This window comes from Delphinapterus leucas, chromosome 2 (assembly GCF_059928025.1).
Source record: "Delphinapterus leucas isolate spDelLeu-1000000601 "Yukka" chromosome 2, BTC_Dleu_Yukka2, whole genome shotgun sequence".
Classification (NCBI taxonomy): domain Eukaryota; kingdom Metazoa; phylum Chordata; class Mammalia; order Artiodactyla; family Monodontidae; genus Delphinapterus; species Delphinapterus leucas.
The window spans coordinates 151,429,890-151,454,247 of record NC_143130.1 but is presented as its reverse complement, the minus strand read 5'-3'; the positions used below and the strand labels follow the sequence as shown (position 1 = coordinate 151,454,247).

The following is a 24,358-nucleotide window of genomic DNA, read 5'->3' as shown; positions in this document are numbered from 1 at the left end:
GGGTTTGTATCTACCATTGTGTGCAGTGCTTTTGTCCCAATGTTCAAATTCTCTTTCTCCTTCATTCCCATTGGCTTATTTTTAATTATTTTGTTTTCGACCCGTTAGCATGGAAATTATACACTCTTACTATTCTTTAGGGGTTATTCTAACAATTACAATATATGTCATTAACTTATCAAAGACTAATACTGACTTATATTTATACTTCTTCCCAGACAATGCAAAGACCTTAGAACCCCTTATCTTTTAACCCTCTAGAATGACTGAGGGAGCAATAAACAAGATGAAGAATTAAAGGAAGAGAAAAGGCTAGATATTTTTGCCTGTAGCTGTATCTTTTTTTTTTTTTTTTTTGTAGCTCTATCATTTGCGAGCAGACTGCTGGCCTCCTCAAGGAGGAAAAAAAAAAATTCCATCACTACTTAGACTTCAACACAAGCGCCTAGTTTAAATTTGATACACAGCATTCACTTTCAGTTCTGTAATGAGCTAGTTCTCATCGCAGAAAGAATAAAACACTTGATCACCTTCTCCCCATCTTGAAGCCCAAGAACATCATTCTTTTCGTATCCAAAGCCCCTCTCTCTATCCAAAGAAAGAGAGAGAAATGCTTTTCATCACATGAAGTTGGAGGACCCTTCCATGAGGCACTGCACTGGAGCTTACTTATCACATCATACCACTAGTTAGCAGGAACCAGGAAACACGTTTCCCACCACATCCGCGGTTTGGTTCAGTTCCTGAGCCTGCAGCAAAAGAGAGCACTTATGGGTGCTGGATGCAGGCTGTGCAAGAGGAAGGGCCTCTCTGTAAGGATGAAACTTTAGAAACCCAGCAGAATAAACCTCAGGAACTTTCACAGTAGTTCACATTAGTGAGCATCAGGTGATCTTGATACCTCCGTAACCAAGAAACCCAGGAGCTGAATTATATTCAGAAGACACAGAGTCTGATATACATCAAAATACAATGATGGCTTCAGTTTTCTCACATGGCCAAGTGACAAGGTGAATGTCTATGAGTAATCAGCAAGGTCACTATGATACAATTTCTGGCAAGACCTACAGTCTTTGGGTGACAAGGTTATGCAGCTGCTGCTTCACTGAAACGATACTGTAGGTCTCCATGATAGAGGCCCAGCTAGGAATACCTGCAAGAGGGGTCATGAAAAACTGGCTCCTGCTACAGATGACACTGAATAATGTTTACAAGCGCACTGTGACTTGCAAGCAGTGTCCATATCCAACACGTTATCCAGCCACTGTTGATTATCCCCAATGACAGGAGATTCTTAACAAATTATAATCCTGGCTAACGTAGCAATGGAACCCCAACATCAAGAGCCAGTACGATGCTAGAAACTGGCTCATATGTCATAGGGGTTCCACTTTTTTTTTTTTAAACATGGCTTGTGGACTAAATTCAGCCTGTTTTTTTTTTTAATTTATTAACTTATTTATTTTTATCTTTTGGCTGCATTGGGTCTCCGTTGCTGCACGCGGGCTTTCTCTAGTTGCGGTGCGTGGGGCTACTCTTCATTGCGGTGGGTGGGCTCCTCTTGTTGAGGAGCACGGGCTCTAGGCGCATGGGCTTCAGTAGTTGTGGCATGTGGGCTCAGTAGTTGTGGCTCGTGGGTTCTAGAATGCAGGCTCGGTAGCTGTGGCGCACGGGCTTAGTTGCTCCACGACATGTGGCATCCTCCCGGACGAGGGCACGAACCCATGTCCCCTGCATTGGGAGGCAGATTCATAATCCCTGCACCACCAGGGAAGTCCGGGGATTCTACTTTTTATGACTCCAACCATTTAGGCCGTATTTCAATTACGACAGGACCTATAAATGAGGAACTGGCAGAAAGACTTCAAGAAGAGTACCTGTTTTTTGATTCACTAGAAGACCAAAAGCAACAATGAGAAGAGAGCGAGTCAACCCATGTTTATTTTTCAACTATACCGTCCGTCTGAGAATTTCACCAGAGCCACAAAGCCAAACAAATAAGTCTTCTTTCGCTAGTTCAGCTACCCACACTGAATCACACATAAGACTTCCATATCCATTACAGACATATTACAATGGAGCACAAACACAGCCTTAGAATAGGATCTCTCTGTGCTAATTTAAACAACACTACTTTAGCAATGTAGTCCAGAAGGATGCATGTCCTTTGAAACCATATTATGAGGATATTTCTCCAAAGGTTTATTCACTGCACCTTGAAGTGTAGCATTAGCAGTGCTATTATGATAACAAACGTGAGTCACTATCCACAGTATTTAGTATGTTTAAATAAATTCTCCTTCCAGAGATAACTATAAGATGTATTAGCTAAGAAGGAAGAATGATAAAGGGCTATCTATGCTCTGGGCTCTACTAGTTCCTTGCCTGTCTTTTCATTTCCTGCTACTCAGTGTAACTGGTACTCAGGAATTCTGCAAACAACTGCCAATCTAGTGAGGGAGTATCCACAAACCAGACTGCAATTCAAACGTGAATAAGCAAAACACATCCCCACGTGTCCAAGCAGTCTGGAGGTATGGCTGAAGGAAGGGGTTCAGAAGTTGGGGCTGATGAAAAGGAGAATGATTTCCATCTGAACTGGAGTTAATGCTTTTGGAAGAGCAAAGCAGCCGGGAATGAAAGAGCAGCCTACCCAGCCCCACAAAACTGCCAGGCTGGCCTTGTCATCACACAGCAGTGTAAATCCAATGGCTTTGTCAGCAAAAGCCAGCAGCACCGGCACGCAGTCCCCCAGGGCAGGGGCAGTTCTCAAACAAAAACAATGAGCAGGTGTCACATTCATCCCCCTACGGCAATTGAAATCAGGCTTCAGGAATTAACAAAAACACTCCCAGCAGAAGATGGTCAGGTGATCCCACTGAAGCAACAACTGTGTTAAGAGGAATAAAAACAGAGCATATGTCAGTCTTTTATGGGCATCTATCCCCTCTGTAAGAATGGTGATCAGGATAAATCCTATTTGAGAAACAGACATCGAGCTTCACATGTAAGGACTAAGAAAAACAATTGGCTAATGTATTTAGGAGTAGACCAACCCCAACTTGGACTTGGGCAGGTTTCACAGTAGTTTGGGGCCTTACTCTGGCCCCAGCCTCCCCAGACTCTGTACCTGACACAACAGAGCAGCTTTACAATGAAGTGAATCATCTCTTAGACCTGTACTTTTTATATCACTGATTGCCTGTCACTGGACCCCATCAGTGGTAGAGAAATCACCCCACTTCTGGGACTCACAATGGGAAAGTGTGGGCAGGGGCAGCAGCACACAGTGGAGGGCATCCTGATTCACATGCTCAAGGTCATAAACACTGTGATAGACCTAAAGGACCTTCGAACCTAATTTCAGAACATGAGTGTGTACACACATGTGCAAACATGTGCACATCCTTTTTAAAGCAGAGGACGTGGTCCATTCCTGGGTAGTTTCCTGCTTTTCTATTACATTGGGAGCAAAATCCAAACTCCCAAAGCCCTGGAGAATCAGCCTCCTCTTCTCCTCCTTCCCAAAACACAGGGCGACCTCTCTTCCTCAGGGCCCCTTAAAAGCTCTAGGTCTAGATCTGCGCATGCCTGGACCCCTCTCAAATCATTCCAGTCTCTCCACAAACCTTCCCGCAACAAACAGGTTCTCCTGAGCTTTCCATCCTGTCATGCTCCTCTTACCTGTGCTATTTTCTCTGTAGCCAGACACTCCCTGACATGTGTATTTGCCTGTTTTGTCAAAGGACAATGAGAACACTACTCAGGATCTGAAATCAAACTACAAGGCTGAATTTATTGCTCAGATAATATGGAAGAGCTGTGCTGGACAAAAGGTCTCTACAAGCAGAACAGGTGACGGATCTCATAGAGGGCTTTGGAAAGCATGGAGCTCTGTGATTCACGGATGTTCAGAGTCATTCCTGGGCTGACAACAGGTGGGTGCTCAGGTAAGGCCGATGTTGATTGGCAGGTTTTCTGGAGAGCATCCATCCCTGATTGGCTGACTTTCAGAACTGGGGGGCCAACACTGGTTGGTTTCAAAACCAGCTTTCACTAAGACAAGTTGGTGCGGACCAAGTGAACAGATTTAAAATTGGTTCTGCTGGCTACTTGTTACCATAGCTACGGAACAATCAAGCTTTTCCTAAGTTTGAGAGAACTTTTATTCTTTTATTCTCTAAAGGTAAACTCCATTCAATTTGGTTTGCCTGTTTCATTCATCCTGTATCCCCCGAATCTACTACACCTGGCATATTCATGTTGAATAAATCAATTAATGGTTTCGGGCGGGGGGTTGCTAATTACTGATAATGGGTGCTTTTATTTTAAGATTTGCCACTTTATTCTCACAGCACAAGATAGCTGTTAAGTGCATGGCTTTATAATCACACGGTCCTGGCTTTGAATTTTGGCTCTAACATTACCTAGCTTATGGCCTTCCTGAATCTCCATTTCATTAGTTGAAAGAAGGGTGGGAGGAAAGAATAACAGTATCTCCCAAGTCTCCTCTGAGGATTATGGAAACAATGCCCAGTTTCTAGCATGTTAAGTGTTTAAAAGCATAAATCATGTATATTACTACGTGGAAAATTTCTGAAAGGCTCAAAGAAGACATTCAAGACCATAAAGCCCAGGGTGATCAGGCGCAGCCCTATGAAAAGGCATAGAGTGGACTTCCCCGGGGGCACAGTGGTTGAGAGTCTGCCTGCCGGTGCAGGGGACACGGGTTCGTGCCCCGGTTCGGGAGGATCCCACATGCCGCAGAGCGGCTGGGCCCGTGAGCCATGGCCGCTGAGCCTGCGCATCCGGAGCCTGTGCTCCGCAACGGGAGAGGCCGCAACAGTGAGAGGCCAGCGTACCGCAAAAAAAAAAAGGTGTAGAGTAAGGTCTGAGATAAGAGACTTCAAGAGGCGCTCCTGACTCCAAATCCTCCCATTCCCCCTTTCCTCCAGCCCGCCCTTCACCTCGGCCCCCACTGTGATCTGGATTTCCACTCCCTTCTTCCCAACCCCCCACCCCGACCCCACAAGCCAATCACTCCTGATACTCCCAACATTACCATCCCCCATGCCTGGTGATGGTTAACTAAGTTAAATCACCTTCTCCCAAAAGAAACACTATTTAGCAAGTGCATTATATTGATCTATTTATTTGATTAACTTTGTACAATTCATTGCAACTTATATAGCAGAAACCAGACAGTGAGACACAGGACAGGTAAGTTTTGGAGGGGGCACTCAGACATAAAGTCCATGTATTCTGTTGCTTTGCCCAAGTCCAGTCCTGGCAAAAATGATCGTTTTCTAGGTCTTCATAGGATTTAACATGTTCGCTCTCTCTCTCTCTCTCTCTCTCTCTCGCTCTCTCTCTCTCTCTCTCTCTCTCTCTCTCTCTCTCACACACACACACACACACACACACACGAGGACACATACAATCTCACTCAGCACCTCCATCCCGAGCTCTTGCCAATCAAAATCTCTAGTACCTTTAATTAGGTTTATGGGCACAAAGGAGGCTGAGTATTTTTTCCTTTGGCACTGTCTAAAACCTGACCAGAGCTGCGTGTGTCTGCTCATACTGATGGTGAGCTATGCTCCTATAAGACTTGGCTTCACAGGATGTGGATTTTGCTTGATCGTTATTAAAACAATAATCGTTATTATTACTGTTATTGTCCCTGGACCTCAGACATACAGATACATGAAACGGCACTCACTCTATGTGAAATGCAATAAGAACCCCAGCAAGGACTCAGTGAGACGACGAGGATGATTTTAATTTTTGTGACTTTGTTTGAATTAAAAAAAAAAATCCCACAAGGACTCAGAGGCAAAAAATATACAAATCAATTTTCACTGCAAAGTAAAGGAGCTGTTACACTGGAGGATTCCTGGACTGAATGTCAATATTATGACATAGTGAGTGTGTTTCGTGTGTGGTAATTGCTATCACTGTTGCTTTTGTTGTGGCCATCCACTTACAATGCTTGGTGTCAGTTTATTTATCTCTTGTAAAGATAAAATACAGTGTGTGTGTGTGTGTGTGGAATAAAGGAAAAAGAAGAATCGCAGTGAGGCCTGTGGGCAGCTGGCCCTGGGCTTGAGTCCTCTCTCCCACGGACTGGCTGTGTCACTCTGGGAAGGCTGCCTAAGCCTGCTGAGCTGCTATTCTGCTTTCTGCCCATCTTGTGGAACTGTTCTGAGAATGTGAACATATAAACCACAGGCACAGCGTAGGGACTCATCAGGCAGCAGCTTAAAGTGGGCAGAGGTGCCGCGCACTTCAACCCACAGGCTGCCAGGGCTGCGTGTGAAGCCATAAATGACTCTGGGGGAGAATTTCAGAGAAAATACAGGATCCATGGGAGTAGACGTTCTCCTGAAGAATAGGGGGTAATTGGGAACAACGGGAACCCACGTGACAGAGCACAGGCCTGGGGCAGAACTGGTCTCACATCCCAAAGTTTAGCCGTAAATGAAACCTTCTGAAAGGTTTTTGTGGGCCTCCTGTGAAACTGACTCCAAGTAAAGAAACTTGGTTCTAGCCACTTGTCTGAACTCTGCAGGCACATTCAACAGAGGAATAAGAAAGTGTGATGAATTGCTGGAGGGCACGCGCTCGGGTGAGGGTTCCAGGTGAGACCTAAGGCTTCTCTGAAGCCTTCCACCCAAGATTCAAGATCTCATTTGCTCCTGCTCTTAGGAAGGCACCACCTGGTGGCCGCTACCAGAAATGACAGCGCAGAATTAGCCTTAACCTCTTCCAGCAACAAAGTATCTTGTATTTATTCACTCAGCAAATATGTGCTGAGTCCTTACTAGGGGCCAGACAAGTGCTAAGTGCTGGATGTACATCGTGTATAGAATAAAATTCAGTGGCAGCTCTCAGCGAGCTCATTGTCGACACAACTGCTGAGTAGAGGAGTTGCACGTAACCAGAAGAGTGAAGAAGAACAAGGTCTTGATCCAGCTTGGACCAAGCCCTCTACTCCCCAGCCTCCCCCTCTATGCCATCCCCTCCCTTACCTCTGGAGAATTATTTGCAAATAAATGGCATTCCTTTGCTCCAGGGTCCCTATGTCTTTCTACCTCATTCCTCCTGCCTCTATACCCATCTTTCCAATTGCACCGGACCAGCTCTCATTCCATTTTCAGAATGAAATTTCCTGCTCCATCCTCCCCTAAGGAAGGCTTGGATTCAGGAGAAAATTTTGTTCCTTTTTTGTGAGTTTTAACTGTTTCCTGTGATCCCAACTGCCTCTGATTAGTTCCCCTTTTCCTTCCCATGCTTCCTTTTCTGCCTTTTCTTCCACTAAGAAGCAGGTAAGTGAGAGACAATGAATTAAGAAATAAGAGGAACATTCCAGTCCTGCTTTTCTCCTAGTTTCAGCCCCTGACATTTTAAACCAACATTTTCAGAACTCTTATTTCAGAATTTCCCAGGGCACATTCTAGTGAATACCTACTTTTAATCTCTTGAGGATGGATTTGATTTAGGAAAATTGTCTAATTTTAAATGGAGTCCCTACTGATGATTCAGATGGGTGAATGAACTGGACTCGTGTCATCGTGGGTCCAAAAATGAGTCACAGTTATTAAAGAAGGAAATTGGCTTTCTTGGGTAGCTGTAAGGCAGTTTAGCAAAGGGGGCTCCTCCAAATGTGTTTTGAGCTCTGAGAAGGTTTAGTGAAATAAGTATGTATCTTCCAAGACTCTTACTTAGAAAGTTATACTCATTTTGGACATATAAGTTTTCTCAATATTTTAGGATCACATGTGGGAAAGTACTAAGGAAATCAACGGGAATGGCCAGTTGGGGATCAGAACTAAGAGAGCTACAGGTGCTCAAAGGATGGCCCAGTGCATCCTATGACATCAGGATCGGCTTAAGACAGGCAGGACACTCCTAACTAGGTGGAGGCTGGAGGTAAAGATGGACACAAATGAAGGTAAGAGAGGATGCAGTCTGAGCTGGGGCGTGGAGAGTAGTTAACACAGAGGGAGTGAAAAAGCACCCACCTGTGAGCACAGGTGTAGCCGTGTTTGCCAACAGGACACATCTGTGTGTGCCCGGAAGAGGTTGTCACAGGAGAGAACTCAGATATAAAACGGGGAGACAGGTGAAGCGTGGTCCAGTTATGAAAGGCTTTGAAAACTATTTCAAAATGGTTGGACTTTCCCCTACAGATGATGGGAAGCATGAAAGATTTCTAAGCAAAGGAGCAATCAAAGCAGGGTCTTGATACATACAAGGGCAGGGTAGAGGCAGCTTGGGCTCCTGGCTAGAAGAGGCCTGTGGATTCAGTGGGACCTGAGTTCAAATTCTGACTTAACCACTTATTGGATCAGTGAGTGACCTTGAGGGAATCTGTTTCCTCATCTGTAAAATGGGGATGATAATAATAATAATAAAGCTCCTATGGGGATCTAGTGCCCCGCCTGGAATAAGCACTCAAACGATGGCGTGTATGTGCCAGCACTTGGGCGGTGACAGATTGGTGAGAAGAGAGGCTAGCAGCCCAGAGAGAACACTTAGGAGGCCTTTACAGTCATTCTAAAACGGACAGGCAAAGCGCTCAGCTGGCAGGGGTTTCCTTTTCACAAAGGCAGTGGAAGGGATGCCCCAGAGATTTCCAAAGAAAGTCAATGAGGCCTGGTGATTGGTTGAGGAAAGAGGAGGGAAGGGTGGGGACTCAGGCCTAGAGGCTGCGGTCTGGGAGAAAGTGGTGCCATGAGCAGAGAGCAGAGAAGGGAGGGAGGGGCTCCCCATGCCACTGGCTCTGTCTGAGTCAGCAAGACCTGGGGAGGAGAAGATCTGAGGCCCAGTGGGCTTATGCCTTCATTTCCTTGGAGACTCTGTTCTCCCCCGTCGGAGAGGCTTTCCCTGGCCAGCTCCTACACGCTTCTCCTTCAGAGCACGTGTGTAACAATCTGACGTAGCACATGTTTGTTTACTGATGGCTTGTACTGTCTGGCTGTCTGCCTAGTAAAACATGTGCTCCAGGAGCGACGACCTTTGTTTGGCTTGTTCCACATCCTCGGTGCCTAGGGCAGCGCCTAGCATACAGTAGATGCTCAGTAATATTAGTGTTGTTATTAAAGTGCTTTTAAAAGTGTCTCGCATATAAAACATGTTCAGTAAATATTAGCATTTATTGGTGAGTATCTCAAAAAATTGTAAAGAGAAAGGCAGATGGGAAGTGCTGAACCTTGGAACACTCCCACGTACTCACCAGGAAAAGGAAGAATTAACAGACTCTCCAAGATTAGAAATTTGGGCCTCCTTTTAAGGCAGGGAAGAGAGGTGAGATGTGCCCCTGGCGAGGGCCACACCTTGCACCATGTGGCCAGAGGCTTTTTCAAACGTTAATACTGAAAACAAAAAAAGGGAGGCAAAACCACTTCACCCACGGATGCGTCAGCAGCTATGAAAGGGGAAGAATGGGTATTTTGTGGCAACAGAAAAGGCAGGCGCTAGGGCTGAGTAAATTTCTGAAATACGAAATTAACTTGTAATGGCCTCTTTGGCCCAATCTTTCCCTTTCCTCTCGTCAGATCATTTGGAAATCCAGATTCTGGCAGAGTGCACAAGAGCTCACTTAGCTGGGAGACCAAACATCAAGCTAATTAGCAGATTCATAACTGACTGCTCCAGATATACAGGGACTGCAAGATCAGCTCCTCCAGCAAATATGCCTACTGTGCACTGGGAAAATTCTTGGCAAAGCCATTAACACAACTTCATAGTGAGACAGGTCTATGTTGCTGGTAGAATAGAACTTCTGCCACTTCTCAACCTCCCCCATGTAGATGAGGGCTCAGAGAAGCCATGACTGCCCAAGCACCTCCTCTCAGGTAGCATCAGGTAACATACAGCGTTCCAGAACGCTCATGCAAGCACCAAGCAAAAATCCCTAAGGCTACTTGTCGACTCAAATTAAGATTGTGCTGCTAAATTAGATTGTGAACAAGGTGAAGTGCCCTGGGGTCCATCCTCAGCCATTAACTGAGACTAAAACGTCAGCCACCTGCAACTCCTAATCACAAACTGTAATGACCACTGACTCCTTCTTTGCAGAGGCCTTGATTTCAGAGGATGAGCAAATGAACCAAGAGGGGATGTAAAAATTCACTTGTCTGTGGCCTTCCAGAAACTACATGCATGACAATACATCCTTAAAACATGTTTCAGCAGACTGGGAGTAAGGTACATTTCTCGAAAGTCAACATGGAAAACAATGGGTCCCTATTAATTCCCTGGAGCTCTACTGTGCTCAGAAGGAAGTGTACTCATGCTCCTTTTTGCAACTATTAATAGCCCCTAGGCAACTGCTTTTCAGATTTTTCTTTAATTTAAACTCACCCCAAACTGCAAATTCTCATAGACAAACACAATCACGATTCTATTCTGGATTACCAGGTGAGACAACTGTGTAAATATATTAGGAATATATTATATGAGATGGAAAATAGCATTGACCTTCACATTAGTCACCTTGAGAACGGGCACACTTCATACTTAGTGTTACTGATGTTCAGACCACTTAAGAGGAGGGAATGTCAGATAAAGCTAAGTTCCTTGCCTGGCTCTGCCCCTGACAAACTGCTAGGCCAGTTACTCAAGTTCTCCATTGGCAAAGAGTTATGGGGTCTTCGGGAGAATTACATGAGCTAATATCAGAGGACTCTGCATGCTGCCTAGTTCATGATTAGTTCGTTTAGGGATCCGATTTGGGGTTTTGCTTTTTGTTTTACTGGGTTTTGTTTTGCTTTTGGGTGTTGAATCCTGAAATTGCATTTAAATGGCGATCTCTCATTTCAGCAAGATGTTGAGCTAAGATGACATACACATCCAAACATTCCTGCTATAAGCACCTAGATATATCAGATACAATAATTTTTTTTGAGTAACTATTATTATCATCATTAATGCCGTTTATTTTTTTAACATCTTTATTGGAGTATAATTGCTTTACAATGGTGTGTTAGTTTCTGCTTTATAACAAAGTTAATTAGTTATACATATTCATATGTTTCCATATCTCTTCCCTCTTGCGTCTCCCTCCCTCCCACCCCCCCATCCCACCCTTCTAGGTGGTCACAAACCACCTAGCTGATCTCCCTGTGCTATGCAGCTGCTTCCCATTAGCTATTTACATTTGGTAGTGTATATATGTCCATGCCACTCTCTCACTTTGTCACAGCTTACCCTTCCCCCTCCCCATATCCTCAAGTCCATCCTCTAGTAGGTCTGTGTCTTTATTCCTGTCTTACCCCTAGGTTCTTCATGACATTTTTTTTTTAATTCCATATATATATGTTAGCATACAGTATTTGTTTTTCTCTTTCTGACCTACTTCACTCTGTATGACAGACTCTAGGTCCATCCACCTCACTACAAATATCTCAATTTCGTTTCTTTTTATGGCTGAGTAATATTCCATTGTATATATGTGCCACATCTTCTTTATCCATTCATCCGATGATGGACACTTAGGTTGCTTCCATGTCCTAGCTATTGTAAATAGAGCTGCAGTGAACATTTTGGTACATGACTCTTTTTGAATTATGGTTTTCTCAGGGTATATGCCCAGTAGTGATGAAAGAAATTTAAAGATGATACAAATAGATGGAGAGATATACCATGTTCTTGGATTGGAAGAATCAACATTGTGAAAATGACTCTACTACCCAAAGCAATCTACAGATTCAATGCAATCCCTATCGAACTACCACTGGCATTTTCCACAGAACTAGAACAAAAAATTTCACAATTTGTATGGAAACACAAAAGACCCCGAATAGCCAAAGCAATCTTGAGAACGAAAAATGGAGCTGGAGGAATCAGGCTCCCTGACTTCAGACTATACTACAAAGCTACAGTAATCAAGACAGTATGGTACTGGCACAAAAACAGAAATATATATCAATGGAACAGGACAGAAAGCCCAGAGATAAACCCACTCACATATGGTCACCTTATCTTTGATAAAGGAGGCAAGAATATACAGTGGAGAAAAGACAGCCTCTTCAATAAGTGGTGCTGGGAAAACTGGACAGCTACATGTAAAAGAATGAAATTAGAACACTACCTAACACCATACACAAAAATAAATTCAGAATGGATTAAAGACCTAAATGTAAGGCCAGACACTATCCAACTCTTAGAGGAAAACATAGGCAGAACACTCTATGACATAAATCACAGTAAGATCCTTTTTGACCCACCTCCTAGAGAAATGGAAATAAAAACAAAAATAAAAAAATGGGACCTAATGAAACTTCAAAGCTTTTGCACAGCAAAGGAAACCATAAACAAGACCAAAAGACAACCCTCAGAATGGGAGAAAATATTTGCAAATGAAGCAACTGACAAAGGATTAATCTCCAAGATTTACAAGCAGCTCATGCAGCTCAATAACAAAAAAACAAACAACCCAATCCAAAAATGGGCAGAAGACCTAAATACACATTTCTCCAAAGAAGATATACAGACTGCCAGCAAACACATGAAGGAATGCTCAACATCATTAATCATTAAAGAAATGCAAATCAAAACTACAATGAGATAACATCTCACACCAGTCAGAATGGCCATTAACAAAAAATCCAGATACAATAATTTTTTAAATGCATACTTGAACCTGTGATAAAGAATAGGAAATTACCAGGTGCCAGAAACAAAGCCTCAACTGAAAACCAGGAGTAAGCAGAGGAATCAACTGGGCAGCCACTCCTGGGGCTGAGGGAGACCACAGCGCAGAGGAAGGAATAGAATAAGCATTGATCCAGGGGAAGTAAGGGTGTAGATGTCAACTAGCACATGGGAACAGGAGGCTAAGCCCTTGAGTCCTGCCCGAGAGAGGAGGGTGCTGCCCAAAGCGAGGCCCTGCAAAGAGCTGCGACCCCAGGAAAAATGGGCTGAAAAGTATTTCCCTACCAGCTCAGCTAGCTTGTCTATCTCTGGCTTCAGGAGAAGAGAACTAAAAGCTTCCTGCAAAATTTGAACCTCATACCTCTACCTCTGGAGAATTTGGGGTACAAATTTAGGCTACAGTCTGGAAATGCCCAACCTAAGAAATTAGCATAAAAATTGGTCCTGGGCCAACGATGGGCATGGGAAAAATGAGAGCAAAACTCCCACAACCCATGCTACAGACAATTAGAAAAGTCAGACCCAGGAAGCTCACAAGTGATAAAAGCACAGTGAACCAGAGGATTCCAGCCTCTAAGAACTGGAAATAATAGAAAACTCTGAAAAAGAATATAATTAGGTATGTTTAAAAGGAGAGAAAAACCAATCACAGATGCCAAAAACACATTTGATAAAGCTCAACATTAATTTATGATTTCTTAAAAACAACAAAATTCGGCAAACAAGAAAACCTTTCTTACAAATCTAAGACTAGAAAGACATTTTCTTAACCCAATAAAGGGCACACACTAACCAGCCCATGGATAGCATCATTCTTAATGGCACAGCACTATAAGCTCTCCTTTTAAAGTCAGTAATGAGACAAGAAAGGTTACTATCACTTCCTGTGTTCAACACTGTTGAGGGGGTTCACAAACTTTCTGTAAAGGGCCTGATAGCAAGTACTTTAGGCTTTGCAAACTAGAAAGTCTCTGTTCCAAGTAGTCAACTCTGCTGTTGTAATGCAAAAGGAACCAGAGACAATAAGAGTGTGGCTGTGTTTCAATAAAACTTTATTTACAAAAACAGGTATTAGAGTGGAAGTCCAAGCCAATACATTAATTCAAGAAAAATAAGTGAAAGTTACTGTGATATAAAATACATGTATCTGGTCTTCATCCCGGGTTCCTAGCACAGAGCTCCTAAAACCCCTGGAATTTCCTGAGTGATAGGGGATACAAGTGTCTTTTGCTATTCATAATAAGTCCCTTTTAACCACAGGTGAATTTATGCTAATGAGGTGACTCCTGGCAGATGAAGCTGGTTACCAGAGGAGAGGGGAGAGGGGCTGGAGATTGAGTTCAATCACCAATGGCCAAGAATTTAATCAACCATGCCTATGTAATGAAACCTCCATAAAAACCATAAAGGACAGGGTTTGGAGACCTTCTGGGTAGGTGACCACATGGAGGTGCTGCGAGGGCGGCGTGCCTGGAGAGGGCATGGAAGCCCCGTGTACCCCTCCCCCCATATCTTGCCCTATACATCTCTTCCATTTGGCTGTTCCTAAGTTGTATCCCTATAGTAAACCAGTGATAGTAAGTACAGCGCTTTCCTGAGATCTGCGCACCATTCTAGCAAATTATTGAACTCAGGAGGGGGTCATGGGAACCTACTAGTCAAAAGCATGGGAAGCCCAGACTTGTGATTGGCATCTGAAGAGGGGACAGTCTTGAGGGGTCTATGCTAACTCCAGGTCGATAATGCCAGAATTGAATTAAATTGTAGGCCATCCAGTTGGTCCACAGAAAATTGAAATGTGTGGAAAATCCACGCATGTGTTGTCAGTAGAAGAGCGGTTTTCCTTTAGTCACACAAACTTAAAAAAAAAAATCTGTCATTATCAACAAGTTATATATCCACACGCATAGGAAATGCAAGACTATCTACAGAAAAACCATGAAATTAAATGAGAGTTCAGCAAGATATACAAAACCAAGTAATGTTCCTAGGCACTAGCAACAACATGAAAACATAATAAAAAGATGCCATTAACAGTACAAACACAGGGGGCGTGACCAGGCCAGGGCCAGCCCGGGGGCTCCGCACGCTGCAGCTGGCCCCGGGTGGCCCCTCCGCCACCCTCTCCGCGGAGCCAGGCTGAGCCGAGCTCACGGGCTAAGCCGAGCCAGCAGCCCGTAGCCAGCCGGCGGCCCTCCTGGAGGTGGCGGCGCAGGAAGGGGACCGACGCACGCACGTGGCCCCAGCGGCAGCCAGGGCTGACAGTGGCCCTGCGGGGGGGCGCGGCGTTGGCTGCTCCGGCCCCTGGACCGGGCAGTGGCGGCCCAGGGCCCAGCGTCTACTTTCGGAAACCCCTTGGGGCCGCAGGCGAGGGCCCGGGCACCACGTTCGATGAGGGCCCAATGAGGCGCCAAGGGAAGGTCACGGTCAAGTAGGAACGCAAGGAGCTACGGAAGCGCCTCAACCTGGGGGAGTGGATCCTGGAGCAGCGGATCCTGGAGCAGCTCATTCGCCTGCCAGCAAGAGGAGATCCCGGAGCTGGAGACTGATGTGGATAACTCCTGGACGTGGAGGGCGATGACACCCGAGTTGCCAGGGTCAAGGAGCCGCTGGTGGACTGTTACAAACCCACTGAGGTCTTCATCTCTGGCCTGCTGGACAAGATTCGGGGCATGCAGAAGCTGAGCACACCCCAGAAGAAGTAAGGGTCCTCGACCCAGGTGAACGATGGCTCCCACAGGACAATCGCTGACCCCCAACCTCGTAGCAACAGCAATACCGGGGGGCCCTGCAGCCAGGCCTGCTGCCACGAGCACGGCTCTCCATGCCCCTGGCCCAGGGGCCTCTTCCCTGCCCCCTCAGTTTTCCATTTTGGGGGTTTTTTATTATTATTAAACTGATGGGAGTTTTTGTGTTTTTATATTGACTGTGGCACGGACTCTTTAATAAAGCTAGGATACGCCTTTGGTGCAGTTAAAAAAAAAAAAGCAACAGAAATACAGGGTATGGGATACTTACGAACTCCCTCAATAAAGATAGGTAAGAAAAGTATACCAAAAATTGGGAAATTCTATTGAAGGACATTAAAAAAGAACTAAATAAACACAGTATAACATGTTTGTGGGTAAGAAGACCCATTATCATAAGAAGACAAATTTTCATAATGTATCTGTAAAACATCTGAGTAATTCCAACAAAGCAAAACAGGGCTCCACATTCCTGAAATATATTTTAAAGTGTCAAGAGCCTGGTATGGCCAAAACAATTCTGAAGGTGAAATACTATAGAGCAGTTAAACAAATCGACATGGATAAATCTCCAAAATATTGTCAGAGGGAAACATACAGTATAATACAACTCATGTCCATTTTAAAACACTCCCTCCAAAAGGCCTAGACACACCTGGGATTGGCAGAGGTGTGACTACAGAGGGAGGGTGGGTGCAGATGGGCATGGGGCGGGATAGGGTTTTAGGAATACCTAAAATGTATTTTTTTGGAGAAAGAAGAAAGAACACATGCCAACAAATAGAGCAAATAGCATCCGATCACAAATATGAATATCTAAAATTTTCTATATAATTTGGAAATTAGGTAAAAATTGAGTTTTTTGCCCGTATTTTAATGAAGAATTAAATTTATGCCCAGCTTGTTGGGGAGGCATACAAGTCTTAACAACAACAACAAAAAAACCCAACTCCCTGCTGAGCCAGAGAATGCAAACTCAGTCACCTGGATTCCTTTCTTCCAGTGCAACACTGACCCAGGCACAGCTGGGATCATCTTCACATCTGGTTTGTGGTCTGAGCTGGTTAATGTTTAACCTGCATCGTTTAAGACTAAGCTCACACCATAGTCTTCATTACACAAACTAATTCGCTTGGGAAAAAAAAAAAGTTAGCATCCATTTAAACATCAGTGCTGGAAATACACCTGTCTGTCATACAGAGTCCCATAGTATTCTATAGGCTTGATATGTTTATAATTTGAAACATTATTTTTAAAAGAAACACTGTTCAGAACAAAAAACATACCAGTCTTATGACATAATGAAAAGACATCTAAAATCCTACGTTGCCTTGGACAGGACCAGTGCTCCCTGGTCCCATCACCCACCTCAGCTGCTGGACTCAATGCCAGTGATTCTTTCCCTTTTCCAAAAATCAAAGCCTCCTACAAAGAATGAATATTTGTCAGACTTGAAAATATTCCCAAGAATATGCCATAGGCTCAGAAGACAACTTAAAAAGAAGGATTCCAGAAATGTTTGGGGCCATAGCAACATCGATGGAAGCATCGAAGGATTACATCTGTCCCAAGGTCACTAGTTTGAAGACAGCAAAATCCATTTATACTGTAAATCTGATTTTCTTTAATTCAGCAGCGGCAACTAAAGTCACTCCTCTCCTGACTGTCAATGTCATCTAGTATGGGAGTCAACACACCGCACAGCTAGGAGTGACGTTGGAACCAGCATTAAAAATGACACCACACCCTTACAAAGAGCGTGCCATTCAACACAGGGCTCATGCAGTGGTTGTAAATTACCGCAGATCCTCGCAGCATCCGGGTGGATTTACCTAGGTGTTTGGCTCAGAACTTGGAAACTTGTTAATCAAACGCTGAACCCCATGGGTCAGTAGAAAGGAAACACTATTTTCACAGTGAGATCAGATCCAGCAGCTGCGATAAGGGCAGGGCACCACGAGGGAATGGCAGAGGAATCAGAGAACCTGATCGGCTTAGAGGGAGGCATGTCCAAGTAGCAAACATTGCCTGCATGGTTTCTGAAGCTGCTCACCCTCAAGTCCAATAAAAATCAGAAGAAAAGCCTGCAAGCCCCCATCCCACTCTGTGGACAAGAGTTCCCTTGTCCATCATCAGTTCATCACACAAAGCCTGCATTATGTGTACAACTTACAATCAACAAAGCATAGACATGTTTGTTCACAAATGTGTATTTAGTTCATGAGTATTTATTGAGTGCCTACCATGGCCGAGTGCAGAACTGGTATACAAACGGTGACCTGAAACAGCCGCGTCCCTGCCCTCATCAAGTGTGGGTAAATTAAGTATGCTGTTCACAAAACCAATGACAAATTTCTTCTAAGAAGGCTTTAATTCTCCCCTCATTTGTCGCTGTAGGAATCTGCCTACAAAAGGGCTCCGACTCACCTTTTAAATGTGCAAGATTACACACTATCCCTATAAACTCCCACATGTTGAGATTGCCGTGTTCATGGCTCCTGGCCATTTAAACTGGTAAAACAGAGTCTTTAATACATAATTCATCTACTGAAGAACGTATCCACGCTTCATTTTACAGGAGCTATTTGATGATTAACCTCGCTTACTCGACAAGGGACTCGACTGGCAATAAAGGCTAAAGTTTCTTGTTTGCTTACCCTATGCCAGGCACTGTTAAGTATTTCCCACGTACTAACTCATTTAGTCTTCACAACGATACAGCCATGTGGGTATTACTTTTATCCTCAATTTACAGATGAGGGTAAATGAGACATTCCCAGGTTCACAAACCTGCCCAAAGTCACACAGCTGGTAAATGGTTGAGTCACAATTCAAATTGTGGTCCAAGCTCTTTACCACTCACAAAACTGCCTCCGAGACAAAAAAGGTGGAGGTAAAACCTGATGGCCACACACTAATTCTTATACACATGGACCTCATCCAAAAAGGAAGACGGCAGAAGCTGACAACTGTAAAGCAATAAAAAAAATACTTTAGAAAGGTCAACAATCTGCGTGGGGTGGGGCGGTGGAGGGTTAACAGACTTGGTCACTAAAATACCTTGGAGGGCATTTCAGAGTGGAAAGGGCATCTCAGAGTGGAAAGTGTTTTAAGTGGGAAGCAGGGGATGGGTGATGAGGAAGTTGAAGGCTGCCAGCACAAGGGACTGATCGTAAGCGTGGCAGGAGAGTAAAGGAAACGCACAGAAGTCCAGCTCCGAGTGAAAGCAAGTCTAAGGAAAAGGATGGCTGTTCTATTTAGTGTTGGAGAAACCTGAGCATCCTTATAGAAACTGGTAGAAAGGAAGAAATGCAGGCATGAAAAGCAGAAAAACAGATGACATGTTCAAGAAGAGGGAGGACGGGCTAGAGAGGAGACCTTTTGAAAGAAGGATAGACGAGTTTTTGATAAAAGAGGAGGCAAGTTTTCTAATTAGGTGGAAAGGAGATCACATGAGAGAGGGCCTATTAGATCACCTTGAAATTATCAGGAAAACAGGAGTCAAGGTCATCTGCTAAGACTGAAGGAGATTTGAAGAGAGGGAAACGTTCTGATAATGACCAATACGGTTGTGTGTGTGTGTATGTGCACGCACACATACCCACACACGAGAACAGACACACCCTTTGATTAAAATACTTCTCTAAGAAACTGTAAATAACTCCTCAAGGAAGTCTACTTCTAGTATATATTTTAGGTTTTTCTCCCACATCAAAGCTATGGTTTCTATCTTCGTATATAAGTCTATTTTGAGATACTGTGCAGAGGAGGGGACAATATGAAACAAGAAAAGTTCATTTGTCTCAACTTCTATGGAGGCAATAATATGATAAAGAGGCAAGGCTCAGTAGAGAAATGTTAGTATCTTATAAGGCCCTGAAACATTTGTTAATTAATTTTTCAGAAGGAAGGTTTTATTTCAATGGTAAGAATACTTATCATCACCAAGGCATAGGAGAGAGAAAAAAAAATCAGGGGACCTAAGAAATGAGGAACAGAGACGAAGCATGGTCTGACAGCCACACACTACTTCTCATACATGTGGACGTCATCCAGAAAGGAAGATGACAGAAGTGACAACTGTAAGGCAGGCGGCTGCCTCTGGGACTGGTTCTTCCAGACAAAGGAACAGGAAGGGAAGCCTGCTTCCTTATACCGACCCAGGATCGCGGTTTCCCGCAAAGCAGCCAGATGGGCTATAAAATTCTTCAAAGGTAGAAATATCAATTCACTCAACAAATATTTCTCTAACACCTATGTTCCAGGCACTAAGCTAAATGCTGGGGAGAGAGAAATGACTGGCTTCCAGTATTAGTTTATCTACGGCTGTGAGGATTAAAACCACTCTAAAACTCAGTGGCTTAAAATAACAAAACAATTGTTATCTCACAGTTTCAGAGGAGGTGGCTCTGGCTTAGGGTCTCTGTGCTGGGGGTCCCCCAGGGTCAGTGACCACTGGAATGATGCACAGGACTCACATATGGTATTATTTATAGCTCTGATTTATTACAGCAAAATCAGCAAAGGGTGTCTGGAGTGAAGTCCGTAGGAAACCAGGCACGAGCTGCCAAGAGTCCTCTCCCTACCAAGTCACACAGGACAGGCTTAATTCCCCAGCATCGTATTGTGACTACAATTTGTGAAATGTTCTCTACCAGGGAAGCTCATCAGAGACTCAGTGCCCGAGGTTTTTATTGGTGGCTGTTCACATACCCACCCTCTGTCTAGCACATACCAAAATTCCAGACTTCCAGATAGAAGCAGGTGTTCATGATAAAAATACTGCTTGCACAGTTTAGGGACAGTCAACCACTCTCACCATCAGTTAGAGAATGGTGAGAACCCTCCCTAAATCCAAGCTCCCAGATGCCAGCCAAGAGCCAATCTTGCAAGCAGGACTTTCTACGGATGGCAGTTTCAGGCCTGCTATGTGAATTCTTTTCTATGCAATGTCCCATGAGGTTGTAGTCAAGGTGTCAGCAGGGGCTCCTTCATCTGAAGCCTTGACTAGAACTAGAGGTACGCTCATAAGAAAGCTCTCACACGCAGCTACAGGCTGGAAGTTCTTCCCTGTGCAGGGCTCTCCACGTGGCTGCCTGCACATCCTCAACATATGGCAGCTGGCATTCCCCCACAGCAAGTCATCCAAGAGAGTAAGAGATCAAGAACATGCCCCAAATGGAAGCCACAGTCTCTAATACACTAATCTCCAAGTGACATACCATCACTTCCACTGCTGGTCACAAAGACCAACTCTAGTACAACGTGGGAAGAGGAGGGGATGCCAAGAGTCAGGGGTCATGGTGGGCTGTCTTGGAGGGTGCCTACCACAGCCTACCCTCTGGCTCCCAATGATTCAAATCCCTCCTACATGCAACATACACTAACCCCTCCCACGGCCCCTAAAAGTCTCATCCCATCACAGCATCCGTTCCACGTCTAGGCACTTGTCATCTAGATCATGTCTAAGTACAGATGAAACTTCTTCGGTATAGTCTCTGATGTATGGCTCCTCTCAATCTGTAGACACCTGTCACTCAAGTGACAAACACTCAACACGCAATGGTGGGACAAGCAGAGGATAACTGCTATAAACACTCCTGCTCGCAAAGGGGGTGATGAGGAGCACGTAGGGGTAGCAATTCCAAAATCCTGCCGAGCAGATGTTCCTTGATTTGGTCTAGAGGTGAGGTCTGAGAATAGTTCTCTGTGACCCTAATGCCACCCTCCGGGCTCCTGGTTTTGGCCTCTCCATCATCTTTCCATTTTCATGAAGGGTAAAACACATTTGCAGAGGAGTAGTTTCCACAGCTTGCCTCCTACTTGTTGATGCCTGAGGGTCCAAAGACCTCTCTTCATTTTGTTCTATGTTCCTTTCATTTCAAGCTGATGGCGCCACTCCAAGTACGACTCTTAAGAGCTCTGAAGGTCTTCTGTGACTCCTTTTAGGATTCATTCCATTAGACCAAAGCCCCACCCACCAATCCCTGTGCATTTGGTCCTTCGTCACCCTGGGCTTTTGCTGGGGTACCATGTCCTTGAGCCTCCAAGAAGCGCTCTTGTTTGATCAAGTGGATCTGTGAAGACAAACCCTTAATCTCCTTAGAGCGCTTTTTGGCTGGCTGCTTGGTACTCTGAGACACCATCTTTGATTTTGTGAGATCTTAAGATTTTACAGTCACACCCTTGGCTTCACGTTTGGAGCTTGTTTTCCTAAAAGTGGCCCAAATTTGATCTTTGCTTAGAAGCCATTTCTTGCTGCAAATCTTCAAAGACAGCTAGTCCTGGCTCTTTTTTGCTGACTGCTCCTGCCTTCAGCTTCTCTCCTCCTGCAATTTTACTATAAGCAACAGGAAAAAAACAGAAGGCACTTTCAACACCTCGGTTAGAAATCTCCTTAACTGTATCACCTAGTTCATTAGGTACATTTTTTATTTTCCACATTACTGCAGGCACCAGTATGGCTAAATATTTTGCCACCACATAACAGACTCTCCCTTTCCCAGTTCCCAGTATTATTTTCCCGTAAGCCTTCACTGGCAGCCTCCTCGAAGTCCAAACTTCTATAGACAGTGTATTCAAGGTGCGTTAAGCTTTTATTAACCTGTTCCTCAAAGTCCTTACAGCTTTTTCCACTGCACACTGCCAAGATTCAAGGCCACTACCACATTTTAGTGTTTCGTTACATCAGCACCCCACTTCTACTACCAAAATCTTATTAGTTACCTATTGCTGTGTAATAAGCCATCCTGATGAAAACAATAAGCGTCTAATGTCTCACATGCTTTCTGAGGGTCAGAAATTGGGAGCCTAAATTTAGACGGATTGGTTTCAGCTCGGGGTCTCCCGTGAGTTGCAATCAAGCTGATGGGCAGAGCCTGTAACAGCTGAAGGCTCAACAAGGGGAAGATCTGCTTCTAAACTCACTCACATGGTTGTTGCCAGCCACCCGTTTTTTATTAGCTGCTGCCACGTGACTGAGTCTCCCTCCATGCGTTGCCTATTTTCCCAGCCCAGCAGCTGGCTTTCCAGAGAATGAGTGGTCCAAGAGAAAGAGCCCAACATGGAAACCTCAGTCACTTATAACCTAATCGTGGACATGAAAAACCATCACTTCTGTAGTAACCTATTTTCAAAGGCGTGAATACCAGGAGATGAGGATCACTGGGGCCCATCTTGGTGGATGGCTACCACGTTTCCTACCTGGAAGTCTAATGGAATGATAGCCGTCAACAACTACTTACAATAAAATTTAATAAGGGCCATAAAAAACACATGGGAGAAGTTATCACCAGCTTACCCTGAGGAGTCAAGTTGGTGTGACAGAGGAGGTGATGTGTATGTAATTTAGGGCCCTAAAGGGATGAATGAGATTTGTCAGAAACATGGAAGAGCCTCGGCCTGCCGGAAGCTTCCCACGCATTTCTCTTTTTGCATATCCTACCTGCCTGGTAAATTCAATAACCCCAAAGCTCCTCCTAAGAGCAACTATGGAACGACTTAATTTAATATCAGTGTTTCTGGAGAACACATTACCATTTAATAGCTGAATCAAAAGCATAATGGTAGATGACAAACGCTATGCTTGGAAATGTCTCAGGTAAAGGTCAACCTTAAGGGGGAAAAATGACAGATGAATAAAGCAAAAATACACTGTTTGATAACAAATGTCAAAGTCAGAATAAATGCCCCTAATTTGGTAAAGCACACAACTCTTCAACACATAATAGTGATTATTTAAATAAGAAGGCAAGAAGAAAGATGGAGATGGAGAAAGAAATGCTAACCAAAGGACCTCCACGTAAAATAGATGCAAAGCACAGTTTAAAGAGTAGGTGGAAAACTAGGTTAGGCAAGCACACTGGAGTAGGAAAGCTAATTTTTCATTTCTTATTATAAGTGATAAAATCTTTTTATAAAAATCTGTAAATAAGCATAAGAAAGAAAGTAAAATTCACCCATAACCTTAAATTCTAGGGATGACCACTAACTGGATTATAGACTATACCCTTGTAGACTGCTGGATAGGTAGAGAGATACACATATACCACACACACATATATGTATGTATATATATGCATGTATGTATGTATATGTGTGTGTAATTTTGGAAATATGTCATTTTTGGAAACGGCTCCATGTTTTTCATGAATATAAAATTAACACACAAATATTAAATTCACTTATGGGTAATGCATTCTAAAGTCTAAATATTTTGGAGAGGTATGAGGGAGAGTAAAATTCACCTGCACTTCTTTTACTCAGGGGGAAAAACACTTTACTGTTAACATCTAGTATTCTTCTTACAGGCATATTCAATGCAAATATGATTTTAATGCAAAAATAGGCTCATGCTGTTTTGTTAAGTGCTTCTCTCACTTAAAAGTATATGGTAGCTACCTTCCTCCGTGAACACGTGTACACCTACAGTATTTTTAATGACTATATAGTTCCAGAATAGGTATGTACCATAACTTATTTAACCAGTCCCTACTGATGAGCATTTATGCTGCTCCCAATTTTCCATCATTGTCAACAAGCCTCAGCATTGATACCTTTGTGCACACGTCTTTGCACACTTACCGGTTACTTCGTCAGGATAAACTTCCAGAGTTAGGTTGGTTATGTCAAAAGACATTCACTTTTTTTTTTAAATTTTATTTATTTATTTATTTTCGGCTGTGTTGGGTCTTCGTTGCTGAGCGAGGGCTTTCTCTAGTTGCGGCGAGCGGGGGCTACTCTTCATTGCGGTGTGCGGGCTTCTCATTGCGGTGGCTTCTCTTGTTGCAAAGCACGGGCTCTAGGTGCGCAGGCTTCAGTAGTTGTGGCACGTGGGCTCAGTAGTTGTGGCTCGCGGGCTCTAGAGCGCAGGCTCAGTAGTTGTGGCACGGGCTTAGTTGCTCCACAGCATGTGGGATCTTCCCAGACCAGGGCTCAAACCCACGTCCTCT

General features: G+C 44.0%; 1 protein-coding gene and 1 pseudogene across 1 annotated transcript in view; one reads left to right on the top strand and one right to left on the bottom strand.

Moving 5' to 3' along the window:
- Positions 1–24,358, bottom strand: part of RGS6 (regulator of G protein signaling 6) — a 575,969-nt gene that overhangs the window by 479,508 nt on the left and 72,103 nt on the right.
- On the top strand, positions 14,681–15,511 carry LOC111173255 (protein phosphatase 1 regulatory subunit 14B pseudogene; annotated as a pseudogene).